The following is a 21116-nucleotide window of genomic DNA, read 5'->3' as shown; positions in this document are numbered from 1 at the left end:
AGCCCCCCCTTTCCTATTACTGTGTTCCTATGGTATTAGTGGTAGTGGATTTGTTGTGTTTTTTGTTCTTCCTGCTTTGCCTTATCTTTGCTAATGTTTTAATCCAGCGATAAAATTTTTTTACTGCACATAATTTCCTCATGGCCATAACATGAACTGACTCTGTTTTGTGGTCTATGCAGTGCGCACGATATTGTTGATTTTCTCATGTTTGCGCGAGTCCGGAGGGCCCAGGCTGACATTCCCATTTTCTGGCCTCCACCCATCCACACTGACAGGATGAGAGTCTGAACACACACACACACACACACAATCCACCACACGACACACACACACACACACACTAACACACAACGCACATACACGCATACACGCATCTAGGCTTGTGAGTAGCAGTCAGTTCAACTCCTGGTCCTTTTGTGTAGCAGGTAGTTTACCCGCTCTTCTGTATGACAGAGACACAGGAATCATCTTTTCCTTCATACCCTCCGAGTGCAGGAGGCACGCCAAAGGGTCCTGGTTCGATTTAATTTATCTGAACGTTATTTTAGCCCTGGCTGATTTTAGTGTATGCCGGTTGTCTCCCATCCAAGAGATCTTGTTTCATCAAATGTCTTTTTTCCTTACTTTCTTGCGTACTGTGTGGAAACCATGGACCCTCGCCAATATAAGCCACCTCTAATTTTGGGCCTGTGGTGGGGGACGATTACTGGATGTAATGATTCGTGGAGGTTGCGGTCTAATCTAATCTACCAACTGAGCCTGAGTGGAAACTTATCGTAACTGAAGATCACAACATTTGACTCAACAAAGTGAAAACTAATACAGATTTTTCGGTTAGAACATTTGTCTTATTGTTTCATTCAATGACACCCTGCTTGTATTTTCTTATCTACAGATTCCTTCAGTCATTAGTAACAGGCGTCTGCCATAGCCAGCTGGCGGGAGGTACAAAGGAGCAGGAGGGTGGCCGATGGGCTTGGGGGGGGGAGGGGCCTCTGAATACCCAGCCCCCTGCATCTTCTGGCTGCACTCTGAAATGGACGGTGGCAGGGATGATTGGTTTTCCTTTTACTGTAGCACGTTGCATGGGAGCTTTCAGCCGCATGAAACTAATTGGTTTGTTATATTTTCTCATTCTCTAAAGTGTCCCCCTACAGCTATAGACAAGCGGTTGATGCGCGTGTAGATCAGATTTGTCTGCCGGCCCTCATAGAGGAGCTCGAGACTTCCATGTTCGCTACAAATCAGCGAACGTCCATGATGACAGGGTAGCGATCACAGCCTGCGAGCACCTCTACCCTCCTAAAGGACAACATCAACAAATCCTCACTTATTATCTTTTAGAGCGGTCAATGTTGGCATCAAGGCATTGGGATTCAAGGATAATTGTTTCCAGTTCTGTTTTTGTAATACGGGTACTCTGGTCAAAAGTAAGTCATATAATCTCAGGATTCATATGTGCAGCACACTCAGAGATATTGCTTTTTTTCCATGCATTCTCTTCCTGGTCCAAACCTGGTGACTCATTCCCAGAATGCAACTCGATGCGGCATATTTGGTGACTTGTCCCCCGCCTTGACCTCAGTGTCATCCATGTGAGCTATTCTCTGCAATTTATCTGGCGGACACAACACTCCACATGGCATTCTACCCTGCCGAGACATCATTTAATGTTAAAAGTCGGAATAATTTGAGGTAAACCCATTTCCTTCCCTTCACAAACCCAGAAAATGTTTGCTACAATATCTTGTGTTTCTGCAATTCATCTAGCAAATCCCCTTGACTTGTTTAGTTAAATTTTTTATGCAAAATCTACCCAAAGCCCTGCTGAGGGGATTTAAAATCGGTTACGCTTGCCCAACGTGCCTCAGCCTTTGGTGTCAATGGATCATTTGAGGTGGCTAGGATCCGTTTCTCTGAACATGTTCAAATCCGCCTTCTCATCTTCATATCTAAACGAAATGCTCCATCAATCCAGGCTGGGTCCCCGACTCGACCCCCTCTTCCATGAACTCGGGCAGTAGGAGTGAGTGAACTTGGTCAAGCATAAATCCTTATTTAGTTCTCCGCCCAGTCTTGACAGGTCTCGCTGGTTCTGGATCTGTCGTTTCCTAAATGGCCTGCCAATGACTAATTTTAGAGGCAGCCTCCTCTTTGCAAGTTATTTCAATTAGACTGATATTTCTCCCGGCCTCCCTGAGTAATTAATAATTTCAGAACCCTACTCCCCCTTCATAGTACATTAGCCCCAACAGGGGAGTCGCGGCTTCTTACCTCAGGCCCTCACCCTACTGTACATTCTAGAGACAAAGCAATGACTCTCAGTGCTATGTAGTCTGTTTAACTATGCTTCTTTATAAGATCATGTTATATGATCCAGGTTGATATTTTTCAACCGAATTGTCCTTGACCTCTCGTTAGCAGTAATTCTCATGACCATACACGCTGGAGTACGTCCCACTTTTTCTCATTGATGTGGGTGGTGGTGGTGCGGGGCGGTGTCCCTGGGTCGCATGGTGCATGGACTTACATTTGGTTATTATACTTACAACCACAGACCATTTCAAAAACCATCCTATTTTAATAAATTGGATGTGTCTGTATGTGACATGAGCATTTATAATCCTGCATGTTGGCCTCACTTGTGGCGGAAACAGACAGCTGTGGGCCTCTCTTGCACTGTATATTTGATAGTGTGGTGTGTGTGTGTGTGTGTGTGTGTGTGTTTGTGTGTGGTAGTGTGTGTGTTGTGTGTGTGGTGTGTCGTTGTGTGTGTTGTGTGTGTTGTGTGCTGTGTGTGTGTGTGTGTTAGCTGGGTGTGTGATTTTGCTGCATTGGTTAACGGTGCCCATGACGCTGCCAATGCCTTTTCTTGTCAATCCTTTTTTCATCACCCATCTTACCTCATCACAACCCCCCCCCCCCGCCCCCCCCCCCCCCCCCCCCCCCCCCGCACACACACTCTTACACACTTACTCCTCTCTTCTTCTCTCCCTGTCCTCCTCCCACCTGCCACCATTTTGCCATCTCAGCAATCCTCTCACCCATGCCCCCCACGACACACACGACCCGCTCTGTCGTCCGTCCTTTTGTCTCTCCTTGTACCCTCCTGTCTCCATCCCCGGCTGTCTCTGTGGCCATACATCAAGGACAAATCTCGCCCTCCCTTCCTCTGTCGTTCGCTGTCTCCCCCCTTGCTCTACATTCCTGTGGCTCTGTTGCTATTCTCAATATCGGTCTCTGCCCGTCTAGCCGATTTGTATTTTTTTGGTATTTCCTCCGCTTGTTCTCCACCAGTGTAAGTGAAGACTAAGAATAGGAATTAGTATTTTTTTAGTTTCATTGTTGTTTCTCTGCAGTGAGTTTTAAAAGCACATTAATGCTCTCAAAAAAGTCACAATTGTTTTTTGTTTTTTTTAAACTGTTGCTATTTTCTTTTAAGCAGGCCTAATAGGAAAATGGCAGAAAGCCTCCTAAAATTACAATGTAATTGTTCTTTGAATATTTATTATAGTCTGATGCCCTATTTCTTCCTATACCGGATTCTGATACTTAACTTGCGTATCGCGAAGTATCAGAGTACGCGATACGATCAGTGGTCAGATATTTTATTGTTTTATATTACTACCCTTCATGTGTCAAATTAATTTGATGTGAATTGTTGTCGGGCCAATCGTAAGCAATGCGATCTCTAGGTATTCCTCAGTCATGTAAACTGTTACGAACGAGATACGCGCTCCAAACATAAAACCAAACAGCATCCATTATATGTTAGTGTTTTTACATATGCATCCATACATCAGCTGTGGAACAAGCTCAATTTCAACTTTTCTTCAGTATCTATCTATGGCGTTGCAAACAGGGTCTGCTATACCAAGTCGAGCTGTTGTATGTAATATTCAACTTTTGTGAGTGGTTTTATCATGGATTTGTTGTGATACAGGGTATTGATGATACATATATAATCATGATATAATTGACGTCTGGTTTTCTCCGCGTTCCTATGGATAACTGAAGGAAGTCAGGGACGGTTTGTCCTCAGTCAAATTTGACCCATTTTCAGTTTTTCAATCACAAAAAATGGTGCCTTCCGACATAATCGCTGAAAATGTGTCACCATAGAAATATCCAATAACTTTGGACCAAAACACAACAAAAAGGCCCCCACAACATTGACAAGTGACAAAAATGTCGGAAAAAAGCCTAAAAGTGTTCCATGGTTGACGTAAGACAACACACGGTAAAATACACCACCCAATTTTTCATGGCATACTACACAACTCCAGTTACTACAGAGAACTGTTGTATCCCATAACATAGGTGACATTCTCATTCAACTGGTATCCTATAAAACCTTTTTTTTTTTTTGTAGCCTAAAAGAAAAAAGTCCACCACTGCTGCCTTCATGTTTTGCCATCAACTGCAAATTCCGAAAAGGTTCAGGTCAGGAAAGCTGAACACGTACATCCCATTGTAGGCTATTAACAAAATCTGAAAAGGTACAGTCCGGGCCAGGACATTTAGCAACGCTCGCTTGGACTGATGTGGTCTGACATGGATGGAAATCTTCTGGACAAGGGAACCATTGGGCCTGCTGCCCAAACCTATGTCCCCTGATGCCATCCGGTTTTTTTTTTTTGTGTGTGTCTTCTGACACTTTTGTCCCCCCCCGGAGGTCATCACATCTGCTCATACTGAAATCTTCGTTCAGGAGGGCAGGAGAGATCGAGGAGGAGAGAAATGATTACCACGGGTGGCTAGCAACAGCCCAAGTTTTTGGAACTTAAAAAAAGATAATGTACGATAAATTTTCCCTCCTCTCCCCTTTTTCCACTCCTCTCCTCTCCCCTTTTTCACATCCTCTCCTCTGCCCCTTTTTCAACTCCTCCCTCTCCTCCCTTTTTCACTCTTCCCTCTCCCCTTTTTCACTCTCTCCGCTCCTCTCACCCCTTTTTCCACTCCTCTCCTCTCCGTTTTTCACTCTTCTCCTCTTTCTCCCCTTTCTAACACTCTTCTCCTCTCGCTTCCCCTTTTTCACTCCTCTCCGTCTCTTCTCCCCTTTTATACACTCTTCTCCTCGTCCTCTCCACCCTTTTTTTCACTCTCTCCCTCTTCCCCTTTTTCACCTCCGTTCCTCTCTTCTCACCCTTTTTGCCCTCTTCCACCTCTGCCTCTCCCCTTTTTTTCACTTCCTCCTCCTCTCCCCCTCCCTTTTTTCATCACTCCCTCTCCCCTTTTCACTCCTCTCCACTCCCTCTCCCCTGTTTCACTCCTCTCTCCTCTCCCCTTTTTCACTCCTCTCCACTCCTCTCCCCTTTTTCACTCCTCTCCTCTTCCTCTCCCCCTTTTCACTCCTCTCCTCTCCTCTCCCCTTTTTCACTCCTCTCCCCTTTTTCACTCCTCTCCTATCCTCTCCCCCTTTTTCCTCTCCTCTCCCCTTTTCACACCTCACTCACCTCCCCTTTTTCACCTCTTCACCTCTCCTCTCTCTCCCCTTTTTCACTTGTCTTCCTTCTCTCCCTTCTTTCACTCCCTCTCCCCTCGTCTTCTCATGTTGAATTGTTGATTCCTAGTACATTTTTTTTATTGTCCTTATTGTTTATTTGACAAGTATTGTTCATTTAGTTTCCTTTTCTTGACTCTCTTTTTGCTTTTCGTGTGTGTTTCTTCTTTTGAAACGGTCCCCTTTAAATGGTCCTTTGAAAGCGAACCTCTCTTCCCTCCCCCTCTCCAGTCAGAACTATCACAGGGGATTTTCCCATTCGCTCGGTTTTAAGGGTTCCACGACTACCTGACGGCTCCTGAAAGCCGCACTCAATCAGGAGAATGACACGCTACGAAACGTTTCCGACAAATGCTTGTCGAAAGTCACGTCAGACGTCGTGGACCAAATAATCGAAGCTCCCTTCATCTTTTGACACCTCCTTTTTATTCTTTTCTAAGGTGTAGAGGCTTTGAAATCGCTAACGAGGCTTACGCCCGCAAAAGAATAATGGTGTCCGTAACCGCTTCCTTAAAACGTGAGTGCCCTCGACCCACCTACATGCGTAATGGCTTTGTTTGGATGTGTTTTGGACTCCACAGTCCGTTCCTTAGCAATCAGCCCTCTCTTTAACAAGATTAGATGCATTCACCTCCATTTAGAAGCACAATAAGCCCTCTCATAGGTACAACCGTATTGGGGTCAGCTTACTGTTGTTTGTTTGTGTGTGTGTGTGTGTGTTTGTGTGTGTGTGTGTGTGTGTTGTGTGTGTGTTGTGGTGTGTGTGTTGTGTGTGTGTGCGTTTGTGTGTGTGGTTGTGTGTGTGTGTGGTGTGTGTGTGTGTGTGTTGTGTGTTGGTGTGGTGTGGTGTTTGTGGTTGTGTGGTGTGTTTGCGCGCACAGCGTTGGGCAAAGTCCCTTCAACAATCCTAGCCCTTACATACCCGTGTTTTGTTTGGTGGGTATTAATTTCCAACCAATGGCAACCAGCTCAGTTATGTAGCAATATTCAGATTTGTTTATTTGGAGTCACTCATCACACCTTTTTTTTTGTTGTTGATTTTTTTGTTTTTTTTTTTTGCTTTTTTGTAGGTAGATTTAAATTGAAACATTTAATTGAAAAATGCCTTTTTCTTCCTTCTTCAGCACTTTCTTAAGGATTCACTTTTCACAAACATTAATGCCCTTTTTATATTTTTCATTGTCATATCAACTTTACTGCTGTTTAGACCAATATAGAGACGACTCCTTCTGTCTTATACTAAATAGAATCACACCAGTAGTTGCATAAAGACTGTAAACAGCTGTCTAGTTTTTGTCCCAAGGTACAGAATCTGCCTAACACAACCTGAGACTCTATTAACACCCATATCTCTTTGTTTGTTAAATCCATATAATAACTTAAATGAAAATACCTATTGCCCACAGATTAAAATCTTATTGTTTCCCAGTGTGTACACTAACTAAGTCTAAGTGAAGCTAAGCAACCATGTCCTGGCTATGCCTTCAGATGTAGCTTACATTTATGAATTATATGACCTTTAATCAGACTCTCAGCAATAAACTAAAGAACAATTACTCCTTTTTAAGAGTTTATTTTCTAACAAACACAAATTTGTACCAAATATATATACTCATTGGAAAATCTTAGAAATAAAGAGCATTATAATTGCTGCACTATAGTAGTTAAATTTGGTTGAACCAGATGACTTTTATTTACTGGCACGGGGGCGCAGGTGGGAGTTTGATGTTATGATGGTTTAGGCAGCGTGTGTGAGCTGCTGTATACGTAGTAGAGGCAATCATGTTTCAAAAGGATCCACACTGCAGTTAAGACCCTTCAATGCGTTTTTCCTCAGGGGGGGCCAAAGGTGGCCCATGTTGGAGAGGCCAAAATGCATGGCTCCATGCACGTATAGAGGTTGTTTGGTTCTGGCACGCAATGGAGAAATGTACCAACCAGCCAAATCAACCTGTTGGTGGCAGTGTGTGGGTGGAATTTCCCACCGTGGTGGTCCCTGAAGTCGACCGTGTTGGGTTCGGAGACGGAAACGTAATAAAGCGTGTGTGTTGGGGGTTTCGTTGTGGGGTCAAACTGACCTCCTGTGGCCCACCACATTTGCCCTGAGTCACACCGCGTGACCTCCTATCTTGTTAGGCCCAAGGGCTTACTCCCGCAGCCCTAGACCCTCAATATTCCTCTTCTGACTGCCCGCTGCACCAACATATGGTCTTCATCCAAATCACAATGTGCTCCTGCGCTTTTACATATTCATAATCGGTCCGAACTTGTCTGGCTTTTTGCACAGCATTTTTTCTTTCTGTGGTGTTGTTGTGTGTTGGAAAGACCCTTCTTAGACGTAATCCGAACAATTTGCCAAGACACGTTGTATGCAAAATCGACCATACAGTAACAAGTGTAGCTAGTGAATCAAGAGATCAAAGACCGTCTTTGAAACTCTGTACCATGTCTTCCAGGAATACTTGGGGTCACTGTGTCCACGTTCCGACACTTATTGGCTACGCTCTACAACATCTCTGTTTAAAAATACAAATATAAATGATCTATTGATGTTTTAAGATTTAATTTAATGGTGTAAAACTATGTGTGCTTACCTTTTTTTAAACGTTAGCCATGTGCCTACCCCTCCTCGCCATAACCGGACACCGCTAACAGACGTTAGTTCAAGAAAGTCCCTCAAATGCTGTCAAAACTCCGGATGCTATCTTTTGTCCTTTCCGATCAAATCCATGATTCACAACTCTGAATTTATGCATAGGAGCTACTTAATGTCTAGTTTAGTAGAAAAAAAAAAAAAAAATAGAGGAGGAAATTCCATCGCCCGCGCGTTCTTGCCGTCTTTTCCTCTTTCATATACTACTGAGACCTCTAAATGCCATGTCATATTCGACAATCGATACGTAGATTGTTAGATGGGTATACTCATACTGTAACATTTTGGGAGGATCGTAATGTAAAGTACGCAAAAAGACAGAAAGTGTGCGTCCAGTGCCGAAAGTGTCCGATATGGATATCAGCGAGTGGTGTCCGAACGTGGAACACTCGGTTGACGTATCGACCCAACACTCTGAACAATGTCCATGCGAGTATTGCGTTGTTTACAGAATCCGGAGTCCATTTTTCAATGCCCCTTATTATGAAATCACATTTGTCCTGTTGGGTAGACTCTGGCAAGGCACTTCAGTGATGACAAGAGGCACAGACACACTTTCCAAAGACTGGTCCAGTTCAGAGTACACCTGTACAGTTTGTAGTGTTCGAGTTCCATAACCGCTGGCTTTTCCCAGTTTTGAAGCAGAAGAGATCAACTCTGTGACGTCTTAGAATCTCTGAACTTCCTCCTGAAAACCACGGATACCATGAAAGCGTCCAAGTCGCGTTGTTGTTGGTGGCGTCTGCGACTGGTCCTTAAGGTTTTAGCAGGAATTCGGATTGAATTTGGCCCACCGAGGGTTTTAGTGTGTCGTAGTCGACATTCCCGCCATTAAGAAATGGAAATTGACGGCATGTTTCTTCAGGTACCAGTCCAATGATTAAACATGATTCCGAAAGTTCAATTTGTACTAACAAGCCATGATTTAACCCTTGTGTGTCTTCCCGTCACCATGGGAAAAAAAAGAGCTTATTTCACACAATTGTTTTATTGTGATAAAAAACAAACTGAAAATGGTTCCAATTGACCCGAGGACAACAAAGGGTTACCCTTGTGTTTTTCTCCCTGCGGGCACCCTCTCGTGTTCCCCCGGTCCAAATTGACTTGACTTATTTGGGTTTTAAAAACAATTCTGAAATAAATTTTACTTCCATACCTATTACAAATATTGTCTCTTTATCTGAATTCAACAATTAGATAACCCATGTTTAGGGAAATGCAATCAGTCTCTACTAGCAATTAGAAATGGAAGTGTGATTCATTTTTTTTTAATATGTCATAGTTTCATGTTATAAAATCCACTAATGGAAAACAACATAAGTGGTCATATCCAGAAATCATTTCCGAATTGAAGTTAGAATTCATGGTTATTACAGAAATCAGGTAAGGCTGTTGATTTTCGGTAGCAAACAATGTACTTTTTGCTTCTTGTAAAAATTTGAAATGGTCAATTTCCCTGAATACCATACAAGGTTAAAGGCATTTCAGCTGCAACACACATGGTTTTATGTACTATATGGTTTGGTTCATAGCCTTCTTTTTACAACCGTAAAATGCCATATATATCTCATATAATGATACTCGCATTGACAAATCATTTCACCTCCTTTTGTTCGAGACATCTTCTTGTAGCTTTTTAACAGCTTTCAAAAAAGCTAAAACATCTCAAACGTCTTCTTGAGACCGACTATCAGAAAACTTGGAAGTAGTTCCTTGGCATCCATGTAGCTGCCGTAGTGACATCTTCATTATGATTCTGTTTAATTTGGAGTAGGGTGCTTTGCTCATATGTACCCAACAAGCCTTTTTAAGGTTAGGATGGCTTTGCAAGTCTTGCAGATGATTTAAAATTGATTCTGAATTGAGCCTGGAAGCATGGCGCTGTAAGGACAGGTGTTACTTGATGAGGGCATATATATCGCAATCGCTGTAATCAACTTTGGAATCCCATTAGATCAATTCAAAGTGAGAGTTGATCAAAGTGTTAAATGCTGCAATTTTTTCTGTGAAGTATGTTCTGGCTGCCCTTCCGCCCCCCAGATCATGGTCCCACATGTTTCATACTGTCAGACGCTGTCCTTGTGTCCCTCCCGCTGCGCTGTGGAATTGCCCTAACCCAGGGTTTTGTGCCTGTAACCCGCCTCTGCCCGCCTTTCTGTCTGCAACCGTCCGTCTTCACACCTACTCTCCTTGCTGTGACTGCTACCTCTTTTTCTGTTCTGTCCCCCGCAACACACGCACCACGCACACCACAATGCTCACGCCTCTCACAGATGCCGGCAGGCCTCAGCTGAGCTGGCGCAAGCTCTTGATGCATTGCAACTTGCCAGGGAATTCGCACCGACCACACAAACCTGGCAACAGGTCCCGGAGCTAGCAGACCCAATGGGTTCAGGGAAGACAACGCAGATGACAGGAGGCTTTACACTCCAGGCAAACACAATGATCTGCAAGGATGCAGACAATGACCTAAACCGCTACATGTAAATTACCGCACTCAGTACGCATGCCTCGAACCACAGTTACCTAGTTTTGAAACAGTTACTAGCTTTCAATAGCGACCGTCCATGAGGAGAGGGGTTGGTGTTTCATATGTCTTTAATACTTTTCTTTTTCCTTTTTTTTCTTTTTTTTTTTCCGTACTTGGTTTCTTGATGGATTGCACGTGTTGCTTTGGGATTAAGCATTAGGTCACGCAGCTCAATCTAAACAGCCGACAAGCTTAATTGGTCTTAGCCTTAGATCGATTCTGTATGTGAGGTGTAAGCTCTATAGGGTTGTGTTGTGTGGGGTGTGTGTGGGTTGTGTGCGGATAGGGGTGAATGGTTTAATTAGATATTTATTACCCATACAGAAAATGGGTTGGATTTTAGGTCATATTAATGTCATACGTGGCACATTCCAATGGGGAGGGGTGCTAGCCGCCCTCTGAAGAGTTTTTTGTTTTTTTTTTAATTCCCCCAATACACACACACACATCCACCACCACCCACACAACACACACACACACACACACCACACACACACACACACCACCCACACACAGCACCACACCCCACACTCGTGCCTGTAGTCAGTGGATACCACTTTTTTGCTTGACTGTGGCCTCCCTGTGAGTGTTAGTAACAGTGAGTGTGTCAAATCTTTTAGTCCCAACTGAAGTGATGGAGTGAGTTAGTTGAGTGATTGTAAAGGAGTAATAGACCAACCCAGAAGACAGAACAACACATGGTGCTGGGTGGGACGGCAAGTGAAGGGTAACTGCTGATTCTAGCTGGCCCAACAGGTGTGGGGCGATGTTTACACCCTTGTTTTCCTAGGCATTGCGACGCTTTCATGTACGCGTACACCAATGCACCTCGTGCCCATGTGTGAGAGAGAGAGAGATGAGAGAGAGGCTTGGAAACGATAAGAATGACACAAAGTCGCTTTAAATGGAGATGCAGTATATGACGTACCTTTCCATCCATCCCATCCTGGCGTATCCACAGATTTAAAAACAAAACACAATCACCATCTTATTGCAAAGCAGCATGGCATGCCAAGATGTAACTGTTCCATTATTTCTTATCCCACCATCCCTCTTGTATATCGTTGTACAAATGGTGTTGAATCTCAGTTGAAAAACGCATCAGTTGCCAGTTTAATATAAACCAAATTGTCAGACGTTTTGCTTAAAAAACTTGGCGATTTATACTGACACCAACACCTTTTATTGATCTTTGTGGCCCGTTCGGGCAGCAAAAAAAAGCTTTACACAAACAGTGTGACAATATCACCCTTTGTAGAGTTTATGTGTTGAAAGTTTGCTCATTACACATCTAGCTAAAACAGGACTTTTGTGTCCATTTGGAGAAAGTTTTGTGTCCCTCTGATGAATAATGTCCAGTCTTAACTCTGTTTAATTTGTTCTCTACCCACTCCTGAGGAAGGTCAATCTCTCAGCTAATTCTACTTAGCTAGTTTGCTAGCTTTGTCTGTCCTACCTTTGAGTGCTGTTTTTCGAGTTTCTGTCCTTTACCTGTTTTTCTTTTAGACGCAGAATTTGCCTGGCTGCGTCCAGACGACCTATGATGCGGTGATAGGGAACCAACAGTAACAGTTGCCAAAGATTGAGCTACAAAGCGTAAATGCTTTGTGGAGCTGAATGAACTGTACGAAGATCCACGTAGTACTCTCAATAGACTACACTTATTCACACTACATGTTCAGTGATCCTTTTAAGTGATCAGAGGTCATCCGTCACCCGGCGCACACGTAACCAAAGCCAAGTACTCTGGCTAGTTTCAGCAAGACGCAGTTGTCAGTTGTCCTCTTCACTCGCCACGTCGTTTAATAGCAAATGCACCTGCACCCCTCTTTGCGCCCATGGGCTTGTGCTTGAGCAGGCGAAAGTTATCGTTGCATTGACAACAAAACTCGCCGCAGAGTCAATACCCGCATTTTCATTGTCATTTGCCACTATGATCCTGCTTTCCCCCAGCGCACCTTCACGCAGATCGCGAATTCTTCCTTCCTCTTATCAAATCCGCCATCATGACACAATGCAGCCAAGGGTACAAATGTCACCTGGGCCTTTTCAAAGGGAATGGGAGATGACACTGATGGTTTTGGCATTTCACACCCACGCACAGCTATGATTATTAGAACACTAAGTACAACATTTAAACCAACGCTCCTGGTTCATGGCGCTTTTTTTTTTCCCAGCCAAAGGATTCGTACAGGCCCTAAACCACCTGCGTCAGGCGTTCACGCGGTTCGCTTAGATCGTTAACATGCCTGTTAAGTGAAGGTGAGATTATGGAGGGTGGAGTGTAAGTGCAGATATTAGATCATCACAGCACACCAAACAGAGAAGATCAATGAATCATCAATTTGGCCAATCTACAGAAATATCGTCACCTAAACTTGACCTGCTGCAGACACGTCGAACATGGACAACAGACAAAGTAGGTAAGGACAAAAAGTGGAAGAGGAACTATAGCAGAGGAGGAGGAGTTTGATGAATAGAGACAGCTGCTTGTTCCAGTGTGAGACGGCGCAAGAAGCCAGCTGTGTCTGGGGCGGGGGGGGGGACGCTGAACTGAGACCTGTTGGTTGAGTTTTTATAGCAGCTACACATCCTCGCTCAGCAACAAATTAACAGCAAATGACTCGTGTTTGTTGCAACAGTGGGCCTACTGTTTCAGCACACACACACACACCCACACACACACACACACACACACACACACACCACCACACCACCACACACACACACACACACAACAACACACACACCACACACATACACACACACTCTCTCTCTCTACTGGCAGCAGCTGCCCGCAACAGGAGATGCTCTTCTTCGTGTTGGCAAGAGATCTCCCCTGTGTGCTTGAAAGGCACGCTCGCGTTTGTGTGCGTGTGTGCGTGCGTGTGTGTTGTGTGTGTGTGTGTGTGTGTGTGGTGTGTGTCACCCCCCTGCTCTTTGTCCCTTCAGCGTTTCTTATCAACCTCATTCACTACAGAGTGGATTAGCAGAGTTAAATTTCCCCCGTATCCCAACAAGAATGGTCGTGGATGGGGGAGGGTTCGCCATCCAGCATCCTGGCAACCCTCGAGATAGCGGCAACAGGAGGGCACTGGAGGTCAGCTGGCGAAGTGATATTTATTAGGGCACCTAAAGCATCTGGTAAGTTATGCCAGGACACTCGCCACCCACCACCACCTGCCTGCCTATTGTGCTACCAACACCAAAAACACACACACACACACACAGTAACCGCCACCATTGAAACCTGAAGCTTTGATTACAGTCACTGCTGCTTTTTTTAAAAACACACACTAACAAATTGACTGTACAAAAACACATACATGAAACTCATCACGTGTTTTGGCCATTAAACCAACAGACACATTTCGACTAGAGGACTCGGTATGTGGCATGTTGCCAAAGACCGGCCAAGTTAAAGTTTGATAGCTCTAAGACGTTGCTGTGTGTCCCACCACATTCATTCCTCTGCCGATGTCAGTACAGTGGTTGTAGTCAAATGACCAGTTATACGTTAGCACAGTTTCTCTGTAATGAAAAAGCCCAAATCGTTTCTCCAGCTGAGTTAGAAACTCCATGTCTATTGGGTGTCTGCTGCCCTCAACTCCACAGTTCAGTCTGTGTGTGAAGGATTAAGCCATAATTGCATTTGTGCTCACAGGTTAATGGGATATGCATTTACATGCTCTTATTTAAAAACCGCTCCCGACTAATCTTTGTGCTTTTTCGTGGGGGGGGGGGGGATTTTTAGCCATGGTATCAGGGTGGCTCTGTCCATTACAATGTCGGTGGATCAGTGGGTTGGCCCCCCCTGGATCTCAACAACTGTTTGATGGCTTGCCTAAATATTTTGTACATTCATGGTGTCCAGAGGATGAATTTGCTGACTTTGGTGGATCCCCCAACCTTTGTCTCCAACAGTGCCATTTCTCCAGTACTTATGTAATGACCATACCCCTACTATTTAGTGCTGACTAGCAGATGTTAGCATGCTAACTAATATAACTAAATTATTACTAATATTAAATGGTGGTCATGATAAACTTTATACCGCCTAACAATTGCATTACACCTGTGTTATTGGGACGCATGTTAGCATGCTAAAGTTAGCATTTAGCTCAAAACATTGCTAAAGTGAAGTCCTTGATGTACACACCTTTAGCATAGGTTTTTCTTTACACTGAACACCATTATAAACAGTTTTCTTTAGCCCCCACTTTTTACTTTAAACAAAAGGCTTAATTCTCTCAAATATTGTTCCAATCTGTCCAAATCTGTGTTAGTGAGCACTTCCTCCTTTGCCGAGATAATCCATCCACCTCACACGGTGTGCATATCAAGATGCTGATTAGACAGCATGATTATTGCACAGGCTGGCCATAAAAAAGCCACTCTAAATTGCATTTTACTGTATCGGGGGTGGTCCCGGAGGGTGTCCGAAACCAGTCATATCTGTGTTAATGGTAAGGTTGGTTCACCCTCTCTCTCTCTCTCTCCTCTCGGATCCTCCTCCCTCTCCTCTCTCTTCTCCCTCCTCTCTCTCTCTCCACGACTCCTCCCTCTCTCCTCTCTCTCTCTCTCTCTCTCTCTCTACCTGACTGTAGTTTTGTCATTGTAACCAACTTGAGTGGCAAATGCTCATATTGAGTCGTTCATGGATGTACCCACACACAGATACTGACTGGTTTTTGTGACAGAAGAAAAGTCTTAGATCTTTGAGTTCACTCATGAAAAAATGGGGGAAAAACAAAAGTGTTGCTTTATAATTTTGTTCAGGTATTTGATTGAGTTCACCGTTTTATCCCCATTATATACCCACGTGCGGCACTAAAATGATTGTATAAAACATGGTAAAAAGTAAAACCGCAAATGTGAGCACAAACGGCGTAGCTGCTCCGCAACTTATCTTAAACCCAAGCTGAGTCACTTACATTATTTCTCGCATTCCCCCAGCGTTTTCTCCATTGTCTGTTATGTGCTGTGGTTACACTTTTTTATTTTCTGCTCACACTATTTTATTTATTTTATAACTCTATTAGAGACACACTAAATATATTAATGTATACACAAATATGTTATTTTTATTACTTTGATTAATTAATTTGTTGTTTACACGGTTTTCTCTACCCTATCACACCCCTCTTTCCGACAAACTGTCATCTGTGTGTCTTCAATCAATGAAGGGCGTGGCTCTTGAGACAGAAGGACAGACAGACAGACAGACAGACACAGTGCTGAGCCTGGCCTGGAGACTGCTGACTGATGCAAATAGAACACAGGGGTGGCATAGTTAGAAAAGGGAAAGAGATGAAGGTGAGTGAAGCTGAAGCCTGATGTCTGAGAGAGAAGAGAGAGAGAGAGATGGCGCACAGGACGGAGGGGTGGAGGAAGAGGAGAGAGGAGAGACATTATCGACCAGTGTGAGCCAGCAGTTGACGAGCGTTCAGGGCCGGCTCCAGCACTCACTGCTTCTGTGATTTCCCACTTCGGTATTAGATTCATCCTGAAATCCACTTCATCCCCTCTGATGTATTGTGCCTCACTTTTGGAGCTGTGGTTTCTAATTAGATGTGAAATAATCAGCTACATATTTAGCAATCAATGTAATCATATCAATGCTTTGATGTGAGGGATGAAGCCTTTTTTTGTTGATGATGTAAATTGATCATGATTTGTATACTGGCTGTCTATGAGAAAACCTCAACTCAATACATGTAAGAAATATTGTCACTAATGGGCAAAATGTTTGTTAAAGGGCTTTTCCACCCTCATGACAATAATAACCCAATAAGAATAAATATGGAAAACTGAATTACAATGTTGTGCGTTGAACAAAACAACCTTTATTACATTTATTAAACAGCCTTGTGTGGCCTTGGTATATACACACTAGTGTGTGTGTGGTGTGTGGTGTGTGTGGTGTGATGTTTAAAAACGCCTTTGTGGGTGTGGCCCAGCGTCGTGTTATGCCGTGATTGACGACCGTGTCGAGGTGGGCGAGACGGCGCTGAACCCTGCACTGCAGATACTGGACAGTCTCAGCAGGTGGGGCCTGTAGCTGAACTAGCATCCCCTGTCAGCCACTTTCATCTGCGGGAAATCATACACCATACATACATACATACACTTACATACATACAATATACATACTACCTACATACATACCTACAGATCTACATACAGATCTACCTACAGACATATCTACCTACATCCATCCATAACATGCATATATACATGCATGCATACATACTTGCATACAATCTACATGCATACATACATCTACATGCATACACACATACATGCAACTACATATCTACATGCATGACGTACATACTATAGCATAAACATGCATACATACATACTACAGATTCTACAACATACAGACATATCTACCTACATCCATACATGTGCATATACATGCATGCATACCTACTACATGCTACATACATACTACATCATACCACATACATGCATACATCATATCTACATGCTGCATACTAGAGTGCGGTCTGGGCCGGATTTTTCTGTCCGAGCCCGGCCCGCGTCCGACAGACAGTAACCGAACCCTACCCGAGCCCGCATCGTAAGATATTTTGTCCGAGCCCGACCCGGCCCGAAACAGTTAAAATCGCATTTGTTTCTCATACTAGACACATGTACGTTTGTTTGTGGAAAGCCCGCTTTTATTAAGCAAGTGTAGGAAGCATTGGGAAATGTCAACAGATAGCGCATCAGCCACGGGGCCAAGCGCCATTACCTACATAATAAGCTGTTTTAAATTCAAATGTTCAATTGCCTTATTGCGCTGTGGACCGAGCCCGACCCAACCCGAGCATCCTTTCTAAAGATCTGTTGAACCCGCCGCCCGTCGGGTACCGTCGGGTCCCGTCGGGCTCGGGTCGGGTAGCCATCCTCTAATGCATACATACATACATGTACATATCCGCAATGCATGCATACATACATGCATACATACATATCTACATGCCACATACATGCATACATACATAGTCTATATGCTGCTAGCAAATTACATCAAACATCTACGGCATACATATCTGCATGCATGCATACATACATATCTACATGCATGCATACATACATACTACATATACATCAATTTGCAATTCCGCGCATCCTACATGCATACATATATGCTACTACATATCTACTTCTTTCTCCTTTTGTTCCTGTACCTAATCATCTTACGCTTTTGTTTCCTTCCTTCCTTCCTTGACCTCCATTTGTTCTCTTCTTACTAATCCTAATTTGGTTCCCCATCCTTATTAGCTTAATTACTTGATTTTTTCAGTCTCTACTTTCTCCAGCGTCACTTTTTCTTTTACGACTCTAACCTCTATCCATTGCATTGCTTCCCTCTTTTTTTCTTTCCATGTCCAACTCCGCCTTAGTGGGCTTTAACAGCAAGAAAGGAATTGGGGGGGGGGTTTTCCAATGAAACGGTCCATTTGTGTAATTTCTTAAACTCCCTCAACAAAGCACAAGTACACTTTATATTTCACAATTACTGTTTTCTGTCAGATCTTTATGGATTTCAATGTTTCCGACCGCACTTGAAGGCAGCTTATTTCACATGGAGAGAGAGAGAGAGAAAAGAGACAGGCGAGACATGGAAGGCTTAGTTGTTGCAGAAAACATTCAGCTTTACACAAACTCCCAGCATTCATCCATCTATCTATTATCTATCTCTATCTATCTATCTATCTATCTATCTATCTATCTATCTATCTATCTATCTACTATCTATCTATCTATCTATCTATCTTTCTTCATCCGCTATCGGCGCGGGGCAGCAGCTCCAGTAGGGACCCAAACTTCCCTTTCCCGAGCCACACAACCAGCTCCGACTGGGGGATCCCGAGCGTTTCCCAGCCAGTGTTGAGATATAATCTCTCCACCTAGTCCCTGGGTCTTCCCCGAGGCCTCCTCCCAGCTGGACGTGCCTGGAACACCTCCCATGGACCGCCCAGAGGCATCCTTACCAATGCCCAACCACCTCAACGCTCCTTTTGACGCGAAGGAGCAGCGGCTCTACTCTGAGCTCCTCTCGGATGACTGAGCTTCTCACCCTATCTCTAAGGAGACCTAGCCACCCTCCTGAGAGACACCCATTTCGGCCGGTTGTACCTTGGATCTGGTTCTTTTTTCGGTCCATGACCCACCTTCTACCATAGGTGAGGGTAGGAACAAAATTGCCCGGGTAATCGAGAGCTTTGCCTTCTGGCTCAGCTCTCTTTTCGTCACACTGGTGCGATAACGAATGTAATACCGCACCGGCTGCTCCGATTCTCCGACCAATCTCAACGCTCATGGTCCCCTCACCGCGAACAAGACCCCAAGGGACTTAAACTCCTTCACTTGGGGTGAAGGACTCACTCCCCACCCGGAGAAAGCACTCAATCGTGTTTCCTGCTGAGAACCATGGCCTCAGATTTAGAGGTGCTGATCCTCACCCCCTCTTCACACTCTGCTGCGAACCGATCCATGAGTGCTGTAGGTCCACAGACAGATGACGCCATCAGGACCACATCATCCGCAAAAAGCAGCGATGAGATGCCCGAGCCACCCCCTGCAACCCCTCCCCCCCCCCGACTACGCCTCGATATCCTGTCCATAAATATTACAAACAGATTGGTGACAAAGCGCAGCCCTGGTGGAGGCCCACCCTCACCTGGAACGAGTCCGACTACTGCCGAGAACCCGACCAGCTCTTGCTTTGGTCATACAGAGAATTGGATGGCCCTGAGAAGGACCCCCTCACCCCATATTCCCGCAAGCACCTCCCCATTTCTCCCGGGGGACCCGGTCATACGCCTTCTCCAGATCCACAAAACATGTAGACTGGTTGGGCATACTCCAGGCCCCCCAACCTTGCAGAGTAAAGATCTGATCCCGTTGTTCCACGGCCAGGACGAATCCGCATTTTTTCTCTTCAATCGAGGTTCACTATCGGCCGAACCCTCCTTTCCAGCACCTTGGAGTCACTTTACCAGGGAGCTGAGAAGTGTGATACCCCTTAATTGGCCCACACCGCTCTGGTCCCCCCTTTTTGAAGAGGGTAACCACCACCCCGGTCTGCCACTCCTTAGGCACGTCCCCACTTCCACGCAATGTTGAAAGAGGCGTGTCAACCAGACAGCCCCTCCCCACCCAGAGCCTTCGCATTTCTGGACGGATTCATCAATCCCTTGGGCTTTGCCGCTGTGGAGTTGTTTGAACTACCTCAGCAACTTCCACCAGAATGGACGACAATCCCCCATCATCCTCCAGCTCCACCTCTACCACAGAGGGCGTGTTACTGATTTATGAGTTCCACAAAGTGCTCGTTTCCACCGCCCTATTACCTCCTCAGTTGAGGTCACAACGTCCCATCCTTACTGTATACAGCTTGGATGATTCCTCGCTTCCCCCTCCTGGGGCGAACGTTTTCCAGATGCACCTTGGTGCCGACCGAAATTCCTTCTCCATACTTCGGATGGGACGTTGTTGACCTCAACTGAGGAGGTAATAGGGCGGTGGAAGGAGCACTTTGTGGAACTCCTAAATCAAGCTAACACGCCCTCTGTGGTAGAGGTGGAGCTGGAGGATGATGGGGGATTGTCGTCAATTTCCCTGTGAAGGTGGCTGAGGTATTCAAACAACTCCACAGCGGCAAACCCCAGGGATTGATGAAATCCGTCCAGAAATGCTGAAGGCTCTGGGTGGGGAGGGGCTGTCTTGGTTGACACGCCTCTTCAACATTGCGTGGAAGTCTGGGACGGTGCCTAGAGTGGCAGACCGGGGTGGTGGTTCCCCTCTCAAAAAGGGGGACCAGAGGGTGGTTGCCAATTACAGGGGTATCACACTTCTCAGCCTCCCTGGTAAAGTCTACTCAAGGTGCTGGAAAGGAGGGTTCGGCCGATAGTCGAACCTCGGATTGAAGAGGAACAATGCGGATTCCGTCCTGGCCGTGAACAACGGATCAGATCTTTACTCTCGCAAGGTTGGAGGGGGCCTGGGAGTATGCCCAACCAGTCTACTGTGTTTTTGGATCGGGAGAAGGCGTATGACCGGGTCCCCCGGGAGAAATTGGGGAGGTGCTGCGGGAATATGGGGTGAGGGGGTCCCTTCCAGGGCCATCCAATCTCTGTATACCAAGCAAGAGCTGTGTCCGGTTCTCGGCAGTAAGTCGGACTCGTTCCAGGTGAGGGTTGGCCTCACCAGGGCGGCGCTTTGTCACCAATCCTGTTTGTAATATTTATGGACAGGATATCGGCTAGTCGGGGGCGGGATGGTTGCAGTTCGTGGCTCGGGATCTCATCGCTGCTTTTTGCGGATGATGTGGTCCTGATGGCGTCATCTGTCTGTGACCTACAGCACTCACTGGATCGGTTCGCAGCAGAGTGTGAAGCGGCTGGGATGAG

At 45.1% G+C, this 21116-nt stretch overlaps 1 protein-coding gene and 1 long non-coding RNA gene across 4 annotated transcripts in view; one reads left to right on the top strand and one right to left on the bottom strand.

The window, feature by feature from the left end:
* trit1 (tRNA isopentenyltransferase 1) overlaps positions 1-21116 on the bottom strand; it is a 66050-nt gene that overhangs the window by 3505 nt on the left and 41429 nt on the right. The window lies entirely within an intron of this gene.
* LOC116701201 (uncharacterized) overlaps positions 11264-21116 on the top strand; it is a 16731-nt gene continuing 6878 nt past the window's right edge. The window contains exon 1 of the long non-coding RNA XR_004334851.1: positions 11264-11275. This is a non-coding gene — a long non-coding RNA (uncharacterized LOC116701201). The remainder of the gene's footprint in view (positions 11276-21116) is intronic.

Source organism: Etheostoma spectabile, chromosome 14 (assembly GCF_008692095.1).
Source record: "Etheostoma spectabile isolate EspeVRDwgs_2016 chromosome 14, UIUC_Espe_1.0, whole genome shotgun sequence".
Classification (NCBI taxonomy): Eukaryota; Metazoa; Chordata; class Actinopteri; order Perciformes; family Percidae; genus Etheostoma; species Etheostoma spectabile.
This window is presented reverse-complemented; position numbering and strand designations above follow the sequence as displayed.